The sequence below is a fragment of the Marmota monax genome, unplaced genomic scaffold, assembly GCF_021218885.2.
Source record: "Marmota monax isolate L192 unplaced genomic scaffold, Marmota_monax_Labrador192_F-V1.1 WCK01_AAM20220418_F8-fsc00088, whole genome shotgun sequence".
In the NCBI taxonomy this organism is placed as follows: domain Eukaryota; kingdom Metazoa; phylum Chordata; class Mammalia; order Rodentia; family Sciuridae; genus Marmota; species Marmota monax.
In genome coordinates this window covers 6,549,772-6,568,626 of record NW_026694492.1, presented here as the reverse complement: position 1 = coordinate 6,568,626, position 18,855 = coordinate 6,549,772, and positions in this window count along the sequence as shown.

The following is an 18,855-nucleotide window of genomic DNA, read 5'->3' as shown; positions in this document are numbered from 1 at the left end:
CAATTAATCCTACCCTTTGTTTTCTGTTCTTCTCAAAGGCAAACTTGACATGTAGAGAAGGGAAAAGAAAATTTACCACATGAGTGTGGGCAGCCACTGTCATCAGACTTAAGGCTGGCTGGGAGGAGGGAGACCGGATGGAGTTAGTCCCTAACCACACCCTCGTCCTGAAGGATGGAGCAAAGCCTTGTCAAACAAAGACTTGTTGACAAAGGGATGTCCATCTCTAGCTCAGCATTTATTAAGGATGCATATTCCAAAGCCTCTTCATAAATACATTCACACTTTCTCCTTGAAGGACCTGGGGAAGGGTAAGAAATTTGCATTTTTTTTTTTTAGGGATTTGCATTTTTTAACCAACCTGCCTAGGTGATCTGTAGACACTTTCAAGTTTAAGAATCAAGATTTGAACTTTAAGTCATTCTGACTTCCATCTGAATAAATTTCAGTTTCTCTTCTTACCCCAGATAGTATGTTTTTGAGGGGAATTCCCCACCCATGAGGAAATTCACCCCCGCCCCCCAAATAAGGAAAACCAATGATTAAACACAGAGGGTATTTTGCAATGATTCTGAGGAGAAATGGATTTGGAAAAAAAAAATAGCGCAAATGGGAAGAAAGGACACAATGAGGAAATCTTTCTATCAAAGCTCTTGATACAAATCTCATTCTAAAATTTAAAAAAATTGAGAAGACAGCTCAGAATCAAAGCATCCCTTTTAACATATTTCTGTACAACAAGGAAATAAACTTGTTCTTCAAGTCGTCTTATCAGTTCAACTCCTCAAACTAGAGACTACTTCCAGTGGGGATGAGGTGAAGGAGCGAGGTCCTAGGAGACTTTTCCAAGACCAGACCTTCCCATGAGCCCTCCCAGTGTCCTGTGACCACAGCCACGCTCCTCTGCACGTGAGTCTTCTCTTTCGGTTCCACCCACTGTGGAGATAGATTCTTAAGTGAAAGAAATTTCTCTGAACACCCAGCTGCCTCCTCAAAGTCACACTGTGCTTCCTGATGCAAAGGGCTGTTGTGACAGCAGAGTTGGTAAACAGACACCTTTTCCAGTGAGACTTTCCAAGGATTGACAGTAATTTGCACACTGGGGCCTCGAGGGAATTAAGGAATTCATAAGTTTCATAGGAATGAGTTGAGTCCCTCCCTTGGGACTAGCACTAAGCAAGGAAATAAAAACACAAATGCAACGTCTCTATTTTCTAAAAGTTTATCATCTCATCGGGGACTAAAACGACACAAAGCAGAAAGCAACCCTATGTCTTATAAACTATGCTTACGTGAGTATCATTGATTTAACAAACTTCTGCATAGCATCGACCAATCCTCATCTCAACATCAGCTCAGATGACCAATCCTGGTTTTTAAAATGGTTTCTTCTGGATTGTATTAGAAATCCCCCCCCCCCATTTATCTGCCTTGTGCCATATCTTGATAAGCAAATCTGAGACTGGGGGAGAGGAAGTAAATGTATTTGGCATGTGGAAATTATATGAATTGTTGTGGCCAGAAGACAAATGGAAGATTTTCTTCTCCAAAATAACACCAATAGCCTCCTGTTCCCATATGCTTTCCTTCTTATGTGATAGATTACTCTTTATGTGGAGAGGTGGGGTCTATATTCTGCCCTCTGAATGTGGGCAGGAGCTGAGGATGACATCCAGCTGACAACCAGCCCAAGCTCAGCCTTTTAGCCTCACAATACAAAGAGATGAACTCTGACAAACAGCCGAATCAGCTTAGAAGCAGATTTCCCACAGTTGAGTCTCTAGATGAGAGTGCAGCTTAGCCAACACCTAAACTGCAGCCCCGTGAGACCCTACGGAACATCCAATTAAGCCACATGACTGAAACTTGACCCACAGAATCTGTTTAAATCACTAAATTTGCAGAAATTTGCTGTGTAGCAGTAGAAAAAAGGCCCAGACACCTGGCTGCCTTGGAACTTCCATGCTGGGAGGATCAGTCCAGGGATCCCCCATTGCTCCACCCCCAGTTGTTTGAGTCTTCCAAACATCCACTGCTATGCAGGTAAGTGAGTCTTTGAGATTCTCAGACAATGCTGAGCAGATAAGACAAAGACAAGTATCTCTACTGAGCCAGGTCTACATTGTAGAATCATGATCAAAATTAGTACTTGAAGCCACTAAATTCTGGGGTAATTTGTTATGCAGCCATAGTAACTGGAATGGGGTTATATGTCATTTGCCCAATATGCTCCTCCTTACTGTGACCTCCCTTCCCTGGTATGTTTTCAATAACCTTTGATGATCCCTAATAGTCCCTTGGCACTAATCACTTGGCAGGTCTTGCTTTCTGGCTTCTGGACATGGTTACCTGCTAAACTAGCCTGTGTGCCCCATACCTTGTATGTTCTTCCCACTTTGATCCAGCAGAACCACTCTCAGAATAGTAAAATGTAGACAAGTCACATGACTCTCAGCCTTCCCTTTTTATGTATTTATCATAATGTGTTTACATGTGTCTACACCTGTCAGTCCCATCAGACCATGAGTTCCTTCGGGTCAGGGCCTTTATAGTTTTGGGTCTAACTCAGGATATAAATGATCAATCTGTTGAAAGAAAGTACAACCCAGGACTAAACCACATGGCCCAAATTACAAATGCTGTCAAAGAAAGAGGGTGGGAAAGCTTGGAAGCCTTCATAGAAGAAGAGAAACTTGACCTTCTTATTAAAGTGGGATTTGTTCAATTTGGGTGAAAGGAGAAGAGATAGGAAGGCATTTTGAAATGGAAGAACAGTGGGAAAAAATTATACAAGGGTGTGAGGGGGAGAAGACTGGCATTTTAAGGACCTCAGAGGGCCGCCCTAAGCAGAAGTAGCAGTAATAGTTTGTTATTTTTCTGACTTTATGTGGCCTCTGGCTTCCACAAATACTTGTTTATCTACTTTGTCCCAATTCTGTAATCTAGATATGTTTTACACTGAGTACTCAATTTTTTAATTAGTTGAAACAATAAATTATTATGTGGATTCTTTATTAATCTGTATTATTCAGTTTGCATACTTATTCCATATCTATCCATACTAGGCGAAATTCCAATGAAATTTGTATTCACTTCCAGGTAATTAATTTTACATATGAAGTAAGATTTACAAATTGTAAAGTCAGAACATTTAGATTTCTTCAGCATTGCAAAGATCTGTGAATAAAATTAAATGCAATGGCTGAAGGCTGCCCACACCTCCTGGGATTTACTTATTTATTTATTTTTATTAAATTATTTATTTATTCTAATTTGTTATACATGATGGCAGAATACAATTCATTTCATATTACACATATAGAGCACAATTTTTCAAGTCACTGATTGTACACAATGTATTTCCACACCATTCGTGTCTTCATACATGTACTTAGGGTAATGATGTCTAACTCATTCCACCATCTTTCCTACCCCTTTGTCCCCTCCCTTCCCCTCCCTCCCCTTTGCCCTATCTGAAGTTCCTCCGTTTCTTTCATCCTCTCCGCCCCGCTCCCCCATCACCATTATGAGTCAGCATCCTCATATCAAAGAAAACATTTGGCCTTTGGTTTTGGGGGATTGGCCTACTACACTTAGCATGATATTCTCCAACTCCATCCATTTACCTGCAAATGCCGTAATTTTATTCTCTTTTAATGCAGAGTAATGTTCCATTGTGTATATATACCAAAGTTTCCCTATCCATCCATCTACTGGAGGCCATCTGGGTTGGTTCCACAATTTAGCTATTGTGAATTGTGCTGCTATAAACATTGATATGGCTGTGTCCCTGTAGTATGCTGTTTTTAAGTTCTTTGAGTATAAATAGAGGAGAGGGATAGCTGGGTCAAATGGTGGTTACATTCCAAGTTGCCAAGAAATCTCCACACTGCTTTCCACTTTGGCTGCACCAATTTGTAGTCCCACCAGCAATGTATGAGTGTGCCTTTTCCCCACATCCTCGCCAACATTTATTGTTGTTTGTACTCTTGATAGCTGCCACATTCTGACTGGAGTGAGATGAAATCTTAGTGTAGTTTTGATTTGCATTTCTCTAATTGCTAGAGATGTTGAACAAATGCCATGATTTTATTCTCTTTCAATGCTGAGTTTAAAGCTTATGTAATCCTAGATATTAGGATGTTAAAAATCATAACCTCACCAGAACTCGTTGAGGTAGAGCAAGACTAGCAAATGTGTGTATGAACTTGGAAAGTCTGAGTTGCCTGGTTGTCATGGCAACGAGTACACGGTAACTCACATTGGAGGCTTTCCAAGAAGTACAAGGGAAGCAAGTCCACCATCAAGGAATGTAGACGTGTTCAGCTCAGTAGCAAAGCAAAACCTCTAACAGGCACCATGATGCCTGACAGGCCTCGTCATATGGGGACAGGAAATTTTTCACCTGAGGGAGGAACCTGGCATGGAGCAGAAGGACCTGTGTCACATTCCTGAGTCAGAGACATAGATGCTTAAATTAGGATGGCCTCTTCTCAGTCAAGGGAGTCTAAGTGATATGACCCCAAAGCTCAGTGGCTTAAAGCCACACAGATTATTTGCGGCTCAGGTTGCTTATCTGTCACAGGCCATTTGAAGGGCTCCATTCTGCTTTATCCTTACATAAGGACACAGGCTGGGGACGTTTCATCCTTGTGTTTACCATCTCGCACTGGCTTTTAGCTTTTGCCTAGAAGTGCCACACATCACTTGTAGTGACATTACATCCGCGAAAGCAAGAAACAAGGCCACACCAATGTCAAGAAATGCAAATTCTACCATGTCTGGAGGAAGGATTTGCAAAACTGGATGAAGAGCCCCAGGGGCCGGTGCGCCAGCATTACCTGCTCCAGCATTCTGGACATGTTGGCACTCTCGACATTGGGGCCAGATGCTACTTTGTTGTGGGTATTGCAGGATGTTTGTCCCTGACATCTATTCACTAGATGCCAGTAGAGTCCCCTTCCCAAACTATGGCAACCTAAACTGTCTCCAGACATTGAAAAGGTCCCCTGGAGACAAAGGGCAAAAATGACCCCAGTTGAGAGCTCCTGGCTTAGAGTTATGCACACCAGGGCCCAGACCTTTCTAGGTTTTGGAGTTAGACTGCTGCGACCTTAGGTCATTGTGTGAACTTGACAGTGGCCTAACCTTTCTGGGCCTGCTACTTTCTACATTATGACAGTACTGGTGGTATGTCTCTCATGACATTGTTTCAGAGATTGACGGAGGCAACAGGACATTTGTAAAGTGCTTAGGACAGGACCTGGCATACAATAAAACATACAAAAATAAACTTCAGATAAAACATACCTTCTCTCTGAAAGTGGCCTGGGGGCTGCAGCCCTAGCTCTAGTTTCAGATTTTTGTTTTATGACACCTTAATATACTATTTAAACAAGCGAATCATCAGTGTTTTGTATTAATTACACATGATGGAACTTTAGTATTATATGGATTATGTTGGCTAAGAATAACCCAGTTTAATCTATAGGGTTGAAACAAAGAGGAATCGGGGTGACTAATGAGAGTGACTCAATAGACTTATATTTAATATACTTTGCTTCTGCCCTTTTCTTTCATGTGGTATTTATGGAAAATATTTTTAGTGAGCAAGAATTCAAAGTCTATTTCTTTTTCTTTTTTTTTTCTTTTTCATTTGAATGTTTGGTCAGAGCAGAGTGCTAATGAGGATTAGATCAAATGTGTCTGACCCTTATTAACCCAGAACCTGAAATAGCCTGCTGCCCCAGACATGCCAATCATGGCCACCATGGGGCAAGTCAGGGGCTACCAAGGAGGCTGGGGACCCCTGGCAATCAGCTCAAAGATCTTGCTTTATAACTTTCATGCTGCCTCAATGAAATTCTGCAAATTTTTGTTCAAAGTCCATGTGTTTGGGTGGCCCTGCTTAGTGACAAACACAGGGCTGACCGATAGTAGCTGTTCAATAAATGTTTGTGCAATTAAAGGGACTGTGCTTTACAATCAAACCACTTTTGAAGGGAGGCGGAGGAAAGAAAATTGGTTTACCATCTGGTTCACCATGAGGAACAAATGTATCTATATTTTCTGCCTCTTAAGACCTCACAAAAATTACAGTAAAAGAACTAAAAAAAAAAAAAAAAGACACAAACCCACAGGAACACAGAACACAGGAGAAGATGGAAGAGCAAACACCATTTTGGAAATTGGAGAATGGGCTAGTAAAGGGTAAAGTTAGCAGGGTCAAAAATGTTGAATTCTAAGCTGGCACTGGGTAAAATATGAACCCAAACTTATATAAAACACAGAATAAATGACCTAAAGACTCCAAAATTGGCAGCTGCAGGAACCTTAAAAATGGAAAGTTAAAAAGACACTGCTAATGAAACTGGGCCTGGTGGCACATGCCTGTAACCCCAGTGGCTCAGGAGGCTGAGGTAGTAGAATTGCAAGTTCAAGGCCAGCCTCAGTAACTTAGTGAGGCCCTAAGCAACTCTGCAAGACCCTGTCTCTAAATAAAATACAAAAAGGGGCTGGGGATGTGGCTCAGCAGTTAATCACCCCTGGGTTCAATCCCCAGTACAAAAAAAGAAAATAAAAAAGACATTGTTAATGAAAAAAGGCTTGCCTGAAAGTCTGTTTAAAAATCAGTAGGATCCCTAGATCATCCCTTACAAATCCCTCACCTTAGCAGAAGGGTCAAGGTTTTTCCTTGAAAATAGTTTCTATGTTAAGTAGACAAGTGTGAAACAAGTGCATACGGAATGTCAAATCCTCTTTCTCTTTCTTCTCTGGGATAGTAGAAGGATAGCAGCAAGGCCAACACCTTCCTGGCAGGAGACTGGAAGAATTTTCCAGGTAAGGAGGAAATACCCCAAAACACAGGTAAGATCAGGTTTATCCACTAAGTGGTCCAAGCAGTTCTTTTCACATTAAAGTTAATTGTTGACAGATCTCAGGCACCTGCCCAAAGCCATCTAAGAACATTTTATTCCTCAGATCTTTTATAAAGGTTGACAACTAAGAATTATTGGCTGCCAAGGAAAGCTTCAAACAAGACAGAGACCAAAGAAGATAAACAGAAAAAATGCAACTTGTAGGAAATAGAAACAATGTGGATAGAAGAAAACTTTAAAAAAAATTAACAAATGTTCTTAGAGAGGTAAGATATTGCAATCATTAACCAAGAACAGAATGTTATAAAAAGAGAGTCCTTTGGGCCAAAAATACCTGTTAGAAATTTACAATATGAGGACATAAATTTTAAATTTCAATAGAAGAGTTAGAAAAGTAGCTGAAAATTTTCCCAGGAAGCAGAGTTAAAAAAAAAAAAAAGATGGAAAAGGAGAAAAAATAAGATAATTAGAAGATAGGCACAGGATATCCATAATCTAAATAGTAGAAATCCTAGGAAAAAAGAGAGAATAAATCACTGGCCTGGAGATGTAACTCAGTGGTAGAGCACTTGCCTAGCATTTACAAAGCTTTGAGTTGGATCCAGGCACCGCCTCCCCTCCCCCCAACCCCACACAAAGAAAGATGTCATTAATAAAATAATATGAGAAAATTATTTCTCTTTGCAGGGACAGGCAAATAGACTGATGAAATAGAAAGAAAGCAGAAGGAATTCAGCTCTACTGACACCTTGACTTTGACCCAGTGAAACTGATTGGATTTCTGACCTCCAGAACTTTAAAACACTAAGTCATGGTAATTTGTTACTATGCCAATAAGGGCTGTGGATTGTGTGTGACTTATGTGAATTGTGTTCTACTCAGGTTCCTGTTGAAGACCTAACTCCCGGTACCCCTGAATGTGACTGTCATGGAAGAAGAGTTGTCCCCAAGAAGGGCCTGAGGAGTTCCCAGAGGGAAGGGGGGAACTCTACTCAGAATCAAAAGGGTCCTTGGCTTACAAGGCAGAAAAGAATTTCAGCATGAGCCAATCAGGGGCATAGACAGAGGAAGGTGGGTACACATTTAAGGGAGAATGAGGGCCATCTGCAGAGAGATACTTTTTTTGGGGGGGGGGGGCGTTCCTAGCTCTTCTTTTCTTTTTTGATACTGGGGGTTGAAGCCAGGGTGCCTTACCCTGGTCAATCTCAGGATCCTTAGGCTGATATGGGTGTCCTTATTTGATCAATAGATAATGCTGAAAAGTCCCCTGTACTATAGGTTCCTCGAGATACCATCTCTCTCTTTCCTTTATTTATTGTGTGTGGGTGTGTGTGTGTGTGGGGGGGTTAATTAACAATGCAGAGGTAGAGTTACAGATTTTCTGGAAATTTGGGAATAACAGGCCTGGAAGGGAATGGCTTGGGGAGTGACAGACCTGGAAAAGTATGTGGAGCTTCTGAATCTTATTTCCTTGTGCTTCCTGTAGGTCTTCTTTTTACCTCTTTGTGTTTCTTCCGTCCTACCTCGTGACTCTATTTGGAGATAGGGCCCTTCCAGAGGTAAGGTCAAATGAGGTCCTGTAGCTGGGACCCAACCCACATGACTGGTGTCCTTATAAAAAGAGGAGGAGATTAAGGACACAGACTGTGCATTCATGTAGGAAAGACTGCAGAGGACACACTGAGAAGGCGGCTTTGAGCATGACTTGGAGAGAGGCTGAGAAGGAACTGGCACCCACTGACACCTTGATCTTGGACTTCTAGCCTCTGGAGAAAATGAATTTCTGTTGCTTAAGTCCCCAGTGTGTGCATGCTGTTATGGCCCCAGAACCAACGGTACAGGTCTGCAGGTCGCTCTCAGCAGACTGGCCCTGCCCTCGGGCTGTAGGCTGAATACACTAGCATTTTACATGCTCTTCTGCATCAATCAGTTGTCCTTATCCAAACAAAACCACGAGGATCCAGCAGTGCCAGCCTCCCCAGGCTCAGGCCACCCTCGATGACACCATTCCTGCCAGGTTTTCTATGTTCTTCAGTTTCCCCTGCTTGGCTCTGACTCAACCCTGTGGTCTGCAGCTCAGGAGGTCACACGGTCAGGTCACCCACTCTGCGAATGGCACCTCCCAGGTGCTCTTCCTTGTTAAAGAACAGGTTCCTCCTGGGCTCTGCTTTTGCTTGCTCAGCTTGGGCTTGGGCTTCTCCACCATTTTGTCTGCATCACCCCCAAAGAAGCTGGGTCTTTTCCCTCCAAAGCCCTTGAATCATGAAGAATCCCGATTCTATGAATGAGCTTTCTCTGTTCTATCTTCAGCCTCCCTCAGGACAAATCCCAACTCCAGGCTGGGTGTGTAGTCAGTGGTACAGCGTTGGTGAGAGGCCAGGGGTTCTATCCCCAGCACTGCAGAGAAAAAACAAAAACAAAACCCAACATTTCCACTGCAGACCCCTGTCTGGTACTTCCACGGTGCTGCTTCCAGGCCTTCCGGCTTCTCCTTGACCAAAATTTGCTCCTGGCTGTGGATTCTTCTCCTGATATCGTTTGTAGCTTCACACCTCTTCTGTCCCCTTGCTTTTACCCAAATCTTTAATTTTGTATTGAATCTGTCACTCACTCTCCATCTTTCCTTCCTTCTTGAAATGCTGATCTTCAGCTCTGGGGAAAGTGTGTCATTCTGGTCAGTCTCCGTTAAACTCCCCCAGTAACCAGGATGGAACCAAAGTGAATCAATGGGTTAGGTTGTTCCTGACACTTTCAGGTCTGTTTTGCACTGTTTCTGTCTTGCTCACTCCCCAAATAATTAACCCACAATGCCGACCTTGCCTGAAAAGAAGAATGAGGGAAAACATTAAAGATCTCCATACCTCCCAGTCAGGTTCACAGGAACCAGGAGTGCCTGGGACACTTGATGACTTAGGGACAGCATTAAAACCGCATCAAGAGAACTGACTACAGCCAGACTCCATGAGCCTTCCTGTGTCCACCTGGATCTGGCTAAAATTAGACTCCCAGAAACCCCATGTAAGTTTTTGTGCCTGTGACCACTGATAAGACAAGATTGGCGTAAATGTTTTCCATCCTCCAACTTGTTGCCAATAAAGCTCTTTCTTGTCTTGTCACTCTGTCTCTGGAGTTACTGGCTTCATTGGGTGGTTGCATTATTGGAACTTTCATGGTTACATGGCTTAAGAAATGAAGATACTCTATTATCTCATCTAATGAGAAGTCTGGAGGAATCTAGGGCAGAGTTGGACTAGCAGCTCAGTGATGACATTAAGGAATGGGTACTTTTCATATGTTTTTTCTCTCCTATCTTTCAAGTATTGGTTTTCCATTTTTGTTTTTCAAGATACCATGGTTATAGGATGCCTGCTATTGTTGCAAATGTTGCAACAGCATTCCCAACAGAATCGTGGACAAGGGGCAAGAATTAACAGCTAAAGAACACTTCTTCGGATGCCTTTCTTCTTTCATCTGTAAAGGAAAGAATTTTGCAGGACTCTGTCCCATCATATCTTATTGGCCAGAACTTGATCACATGACTACCTCTAGCTGCAAGGGAGGCTAGGTAAATGAGGATCTTGTTTTTTTCAGCTTCTCTACAGGATGTCACTCAAGTACAAAGAGGTCAGAAGTGGCCAGTTGACTATGTGTATCATAACTCTTGACTCTCAAAAAGCCCTTAAGTCACAAAAATTCTTTACTTGACTCAAAATCTTCAAGGGAATTAAAGGTGACAGAAGGTTGGGAGTGGCATTGCCCTGACTCCTCTCCTCATTTACTTTGTTCAGGTCCCACATCACCTTTATATGCTTAGAGGTATCTGGTGGTCGGTACTTTTCTAGGAACTCAAGGCTGTGTCTGTGCTCAGAGATGCCTGCAGGGCTGGACTGGAGATCAGTGTCTCCAGGGCTTGGGCTATTTACCAGCAGAGCTCTGTAGGAATCTGTGAGGAGATGCTGGGGGTGTTCCAGAAGCCTCCCATCCTGAAACATAAACAGAGCCAGTCTCATTCCAGATAGAAGTGGCCTCCAGGGTCCCATATTACTTAGGATCCATTCTGCATTAGGCAGATTAGAGCAACTATACCAAAAAAGAGAGAGCGAAGGCACGTGTGGTGATGTGGGCCGACAGCAGTGTTTGGTAGGAAGGCTCTAGGGTCAAAGGCAAGTATTAAACAACCTCAGTAAGCTTTGAGAGAAGGAAGGAAGGACATTCAGAGCTGCTGGTCCAAAGATGGCCCCATTCATCCTCAGACCCCTCAGGATTTGAGAGTGAAGGGTGAAGAGTGGGAATAAAAGTGTCTGAGGATGGTATTGGCGAATCACATGGGTAGATCACTTTTCCGGTTGGAGGAGCAGACTCGCGTGGGATACTTGCATGCTCTCTTGCATGCTTGCACTCTCTCTCTGTCTCTCTCTCCCCCCTGCACCCCGAACCCACCAGAAGAGGATGTTCTTAGATAGCAGAACTAGATTGAATGGATCAGAAGCAAAGATTATGGGTCCAATGATGGAGCATGGAAATGGCCCCCTCCCTCATCACCTCCTGAGACCCCTGCTTTCCTCAGCTGCCCCAAACACTGCCTGAGGTTATGCACGTGCCCTGGCTTCCCAGCCTCCCATTCTGCCACTCAGTCGCCTCTTTCTCTCTCCAGTAGTTGGAGTTGAACCCAGGGATGCTCTACCACTGAGCTACAACTCCAGCCCTTTTAATTTCTAATTTTTTGAGACAAACCCTTGCTAAGTTGCCCAGGTTGGCCTTGAACTTGCAACCCTCCCACCTCGGCCTTGTGAGTTGCTGGATGTACAGGTGTGTGCCACGCACCTTGCTCACTTACCTCTTGTCTAAAGCTTCTCCTCTCGGGTCTGCTATCAGGCCCTGCTGCCTCTCCCCATTCTTTCCTACTCTGCTGGAGCTTCTACGGCTCATCTTGGAAAAACTCCCCATTTTTCAAGGCCTCATTCAACTGTCACCTTTGGGGCAAAGCCTCCTGAGCCTCATCCTGCAGAATGAGCTTCTCTGGCACCTTGTGTGCATCACCTGTGTGGACTCAGACTGAGTGCTGTGCTATTTGTGGGCAGGCACATCTTTGTAGGAGACCATGAACCCCCTTGGGGTCACAGGCTGAGATTTTGTCATGTTGAAAACAGTGCTCACCTTGAAAGTACCCAGCACAGATCTAGTGGACGAAGACATAAATAACTCTATGTCAGAAAAATTAACCCATGCTGGAATCTGATTATACTGGAGTTCAATCAATATTTTAAAAGCAAGTTGAAATGAGAGTATTCTCATATACTCCATCACAAAACAAACATTTTGACAAAGAAAAACAACGTTAAAGGACTTATTCTACACTATATCAAAAGTTACCCTAAAGTCACATTGATTAAGACTGTGTAGCATTTCTGTAAAGGTGAATAAATCAATCAGTGAAAATAAACCTTTACTATTATGGTGTTTATGGTCAGTTGATTTTTGACAAAAGCCTCAAAATACTTCCATAGAATTTCTTTTCAGCAAATGCCACGATTGTTTATATAAATGCCAGCAACAAAATAGTGAATTTTAGACCCTTACCTCTATCACACACACACACGTAGACTCATGGGCCTACATTAAAAATACAAACTGGCTGGGCATGGTGGCACACGCCTGTAATCCCAGTGGTTTTGGAGCCTGAGGCAGGAGAATGGCAAGTTCAAAACCAGCCTCAGCAGTTTAGTGAGTCCCTGTCTCTAAATAAAATACAAAATAGGGCTGGGGATGTGGTTCAGTGGTCAAATGCCCCCTGAGTTCAATCCCTAGTACCAAAAAATAGAAAAAGCACAAAACTTCCAGAAGATGGCTAGGGATGTAGCTCAGTGGCACAGCACTTACCTGCCATCACACGAGGTCCTGGAAGCCCCAGCACTGCAAAAATAACAAAACAAATTTCTAAAAGCAAACATAGGGGGAAATCTTTGTGACTTTGCTTTAGGAAAAGAGTTACCATAACATTAAAGGTTTATTAATATAACTCTAAAAGCATGATCCATAAAAGAATCAAAATGATAAATTAACATTTTTTATATTAAAATTTGTTGTGTTTTAAAAGATACTATGTATCTGGGTGTGGTAATGCACACCTGAGGCAGGAGGATCACAAGTTCAAGTCCAGCCTGGGCAACTTAGGAAGACCCTGTATCAAAATATAAAATAAAAAGAGCTGGGGATGTGGGTCAGTGGTAGAGTACCCTGGGTTCAATTCCCAGTATCCCCAGTACAGGAAAAAAAAAAGTGGTGTTGACCTTTCCCCCAAGGTCACACAAGGAGAAGGCAGGAGGGAAGCATAACTGGTTGGATATCTCCATCCATGCAGATAACCACAGACTCTTCTCTCTTCTCAGTCCTGACATTGGGGGTTGGGAATGGAGAGGAGGCAGAAACCCTGGTGTAGTCATCTTCACTCTCTGCTATGCCCCGGAGTAGCTGGGAGGACTGAAGTCATGCCTAGGGAGGGCTCCTGTGGGAGCGGGTAGCCCAAAATGGGTCGGGGAGGAAGGACAGCTGGGGCTTCCATAACTCTAAATCTGGTTCTCTTTCTGCTGTAACATGCTTCCCTCAAGGAGTTACTTAAAATAGCAACTGCAGAGTCAAAGCGTGGAGTCAGAAGACAATCCTACAGTATCTGCTGGTCTGAAGGGAGGTGATTTTAACAGCCCCGAGAGAGCCAACCCCAGTCACAAGCAGAATATCTGGCAGGAGGATTTCAGGTCTCCATCCAAAGTGATTCCTTAGACACTGTCTTAATCAGCACCAGCTGCTGTAGCAGTGCCACAGACTGGATGACTTAAATAGAGAATCTTTATTTCCCATAGTTCTGGAGGTCGAAGTCTGAGATCAGGATGTCAGAGTGGACAGATTCTTGGACTCCTGTTCACAGATGAATGCCTTCTTGGATCTTCACAGGGCAGAGAGCAGAGAGGGGAAGTAAGCCTTTTCATAAGAGAATATATCTCACCATCCTCCCAAAGGCCCATGTCCAAACACTCTCATTGCAAGTAGGACATCAACACATGAATTTTGGGGGGAGGGGGTGGATCTCAGTCTATAGCACAGATCCTCCTGAAACTCCAGAACAATGAGGACAAAGAGATGATCCTGAAGTCTTCTAGAAAGAAACAAGCAAATTATTTATATATTCAAAAAATCAATTTGGTTCCAGATGATTTTATCTATAATACTGGATAGTAGAGGTCAAGAGTGCAGTAGCCCCCTAGCCTTAAACCTTGAAGCTAGAAATAAGTATCCAGTCAGATTGTCAATCAAATGTGGGTTGAAGAAATGACATTTTCAGACATTTCAAGACCAAGAAAGTTTGCCTGACAGGCATCCCTTTGGGAAAAAAAAATGGAAGTATAATAAAAGATTCAATTTTATATTGAGGCTTTAAATTTTATGTTTCTAGTGGTATAGGCTTATAGGAATCACTGCTCCTTCTCTGTGGATAAAATCCCACTTACTTTTTCAAGTAGTAATATTTATATTTCTTAATTTTATTATCATCCTTTATTTTATTTTATCTCATTCTGATATTGTTAATGTGGCTTATTGGCTCTTGAATTTCAAATATCACAGGATATTTGTACTTACTGAAAAGGCATAGAGACGTTAGGAATCTTTATATTATAAAAGTAATGGTGAAAGTAGCAAAAACCAGGAGGTAGGAGAGGGAGATTGGATGGGGATAGTGGGAATGGTACAGAATGGGGAGAAATACAGTTTACCATTGAAAGATCAGGACGCAGAAGTTTAATTCTGTTATTTATAGGGCTCAAGTTGTGAGGGACTGAATACACAAACAATGTCCATACTGTTCATACAGCTAGAACTGTGACCCACAATCTGCAACAACCTGCCCAGGAAACCCACCCTGTTCTCTCTAATGGACAGTGCAGAGGCCTTCTAGTGTAAGTCAGGCCTGCAGGAAGCCGGATTTCTATCTCTAGTGACAATCCAGGAGCTAAACAATGCCCTCAGCAAAGATCAACCCCAAATGGCCAGGACTTGATTGATAATGAACCAGCTTCCCTAAGTTTTGTCCCTGCTTCCAACCTAACATCAACCAGAGGAAACAAAACAGGTACCACTAATTACTCACATAGGATGCCCCTTTCTAGCCAGCTCAGTCAGAGCTTCCCCAGGCCAGCAGCCTCCACAGACCACAGCCAAAGCCTTCCCTTCTTTCCACTAGAGAGTTCTCCCACTCCCTTGCTTGCCTTTGCGTTTCTGCCAAGATCCTGATGACAGTGGGCGGCTGACTCCCTTGCTATAGCAAGCTCAGAATATATAGCCTTTGCTTTTCACATTTGGTGGGTCTTCACTTATTTCTACAGTTGACTCATAAAAGGACCAAAAGATAAAAATATAATAAACAAAAATTTAAGAAAAGAAAGATGATCCAGCTTCCCAATTTCCATGGTGAAAAGTCAATAGATACTATTTAAAGAGACAAATCAAGAAAGAGGATGGATCATGCTATTTACAGCTAGGGGAGTGCTTCCTTATGGTCTGGAGGAAGAAAATGGTCAAAAGTAACCCTTCCTGTCCCATCTTGCCCTGGCAGTGAGCTGGGATGTGGAAAGGGACTGGGCATATTTTCCTTTCACTTCAGAACCTTCTACAATGTTTGTACTTTTGTTTTCACATCAACTCATTACATTTGTAACTAAATCCATTTCTGGATAGTTGCCTTTTATTTCTCTGGATAAGCATCCTGCTTTTAAAATGTAGCTGGATCTTGGGAGGCCAAGTGCTTGGTACTGACCTTAAAGCAAAGACCCAGGTGATGGAGAAACCATGGACAGAATGAGCAGCCCCCAGGTGCTGAGGGGGCCAGGGAGAGACGTGGTAATGGGGAATGGTAGAACAGGCCATAGTCAAGGAGGTGATCAGGAGGGACATTCGGATGTCCCAACGTTCTTGCTCAACACCTTTCCTGAGGACGTTGGCTACCTAGTCCAGCAACAGATGTGGAGGATCAGACCCACAATGGATTGGAGTAAAGGGGGGAGTGGTGGTGAATCTGCAGAGTCAAGGTTAAAAAACAAAAACAAAAGCCAAAAAAACCCAAAATTTAACTCCAGGCAGCAAAACAAATTCATCTGAAATTCTCCGTTCATGTTTTCTAAGGAAAACGTTAATTCACTTTCACTGAAGGTCTAAAATAAAACTATCTGTTCTGCTTTATGCTTTTAAAAATTCTGATTATTTAAATGTCTGATTCTTTTCCTCTTCTATCACTTGCGGGGGTGGGAGGGATGATGAATCTGGAGTAAAGGCTGATGTGCTCCTCACAGCTAAGCTCCGAGTGCATAATTGAGCTGGTGCTGCTGGCTGAGAAGCCGGAGGTCACAGAGGCTGCTGTGTTATTTAAGAAGCCATACAGCTTGCTCTTGTCCATTAGCTCAAAGAAAGAACCAGGTGGGGGCCATTGTTGTCTTGGAACACCCACTAAGTGGCTGACTGCCACAGTTCACCAGGAGCATTGTTGAAAGCACCAAGTAAATAGACAGAGAGAAGGAAGGTCCCTGCCCTCCAAATGGTTGGCACCAATTCAAAACTAAGACTTTATTTTTAGCAGTGGGTATAGAGCTGTCAAAGATCAGTCACTTCTGGCCTTTAGGATTTTAAAACTAGCTTCTTCCTTGGGGTGTAGCTCAGTGATGGAGTGTTTCTAAGCACATAGCCCCGGGTTCTATTCCCAGCACTGAGAGGGGAAGGGATTCATACCACTGTTCATTCACCCTCTAAGCCTCTGCCTGTCAGGACACACCAAAGCCCTTACACACACACAATTCACTGCCTGCTTTAACTCCATGGCTTTGTGGTGCCCTCCAGGATTTCATGAGACTTAGCTTGTTGGCTCTGGACATGCCTGCTATTGCGTTTTTTTGTTTGTTTGGTACTAGGGATTGACCCTAGGAGCGCTTAACCGCTGAGCCACACCCTCAGCCTTTCTTATATTTTATTTAGAGACAGGGCCTGTCTGCGTTGCTTAGTGCCTCGATAAGTTGCTGAGGTTGGCTTTGAACTGGTGATCCTTCTGCCTCAGCCTCCCGAGCTGCTGGGATTACAGGCGTGCACCAACCACTGTACCGGGCCCTGCTATTACCTTTTTCAACTCTTATGAAGAAATCTATTGTAAAGAGGGTTCGAAGAGACTGGAGCAGGCCATGGGAGGCTTGCTTGAGGTTTCGTTGCCAACTCATTGGATCTTCAATAAATCAGCTTTCCTTTGCCTCACTGATAACATTCTACCAAGATTTCCTAGTCTCCTTCACTCGCTGACCCTAGGAGCTTTTCTAGGGCACTTTGTGACTTGCAATGGTGTATCACAGATGTCATAGAAGTCTAAGATCCAAGGGGTGCAGAGAACATTATAAAAATACACAAGCAAAATTAAGGATAAGTGCTACATGGAAGCTTGTGTTCTTGCCTCTTTGGTGTGATCTGGGGACTCCGTGGACAATTATTAGTCTTTCCTGCCCAGCATTAATCCATTTGATTACCTTGTCTTTCTGTATTACTATTTCCCACTCTTTTCCCAACAATTGGAATCCTTAGCAAATTTAACAGAGTTTCTGATGGTTCTAAGTCAAAGGCAATGCCAAACTTGGCTTCTTTGAAAGGCAAGCAAGAAAGCCAACAGCTAACAGGACTGAAATAGAACTTGGGAGGTTGTTGGCAGCCTTTAAAAGACCTGTTTATTTTTACTACTTATTCTTTTTTTTAAAATTACAAATATGTATGGACTACATACCATATAGATCAGCCTGACTCAGGATATTGCTGTAACAGTTTTAAAAGCCAAATCTATTCCAGGAAGGCGAATGCCTGCCCCTTGCCTGTGTCCAGCCTAGCTTAGTCTTGAATCAGCACCTCACATGAGTGGCTTTGATTGGCAGGACCTAAATGCCATAAGGAAACCTGGCTTCACCTGTGGTTTTCTGCTTTCTGGCCTCCACTGTACCAAAGGACAAGCCGATGAGGGGATGGATGAGTCTTATCATGGTGACCCACAGCTCTGCCACGTCCTCTCTGGGCAGAAACTCACAGATGAATATGGCGTTAAGCTGCCAGTGAGGTGGCCTCAGTCCCGCTCAGGTGGTTGCTCTAGAAGGTGTTATCATCTTCCCACGTCAAATGCGCTCTCCACAGGTCAAATGCTTGGGGCACACCAGCTGCCACAGGGAGCGGGCTCTACCAGCAAGGGGGGACATCTGGGATCTGAGTTGTGAATGTCAGGGACATGGAGTGTCATAAAGGCTGCTGGAGGAGATTGCTGCTGGGGAAGCTGCCTCCCTGGAGCATGGGAAGACGGCGCCCCTACCCCAGGCCCAAGTCTGTGAGTGTGTTACTGAGCAGCAGTGCAGCTCAGTGGAGGCTGCGTGGTGGTGAAGAGCTATAAGCTCTGTAGATGACACAGGTTCAAAGCCCTGCTCTGACACTTACTATTTGTGGGTCAAGTTAAACTAAGCCTTAACTTTCCCAGTGAGAAATGTGGAGATTATTGTGCCTACCCGCTAAGGTCAACACGAGGCTCAACACTGATCATAATGGGAAGACTCGGTCCAGCGTGGGCCCTATTAGCAATAATATGGTCATTACAAGGGTCGGCCATCAAGGAAGAGTGGACAGCAGCAGGTGATGCTGGAGTCACTCAGTGGCCGGTGTGGTAGGAGTCAGTCCATTTAAGTATGAGACACAAAGCCCAGCATTCCAGAGGGGACACAGGTAGAAGCCGGGTGTCTGGAGCCCAGGAAACATAGGCCTTCCGTCCTCAGTTACAGATAAAACTGATGCTTCTACCAGGGGCAATAGTGGAGGTGAAGTTCACAAACAATACAAGAGAGTTCGTTACCACCAGTCAAGCCAGGGACCCTGCCTGGACCCCTGAATGGCCAGATTCAGCCACCCACCTTCATTAAGAAAT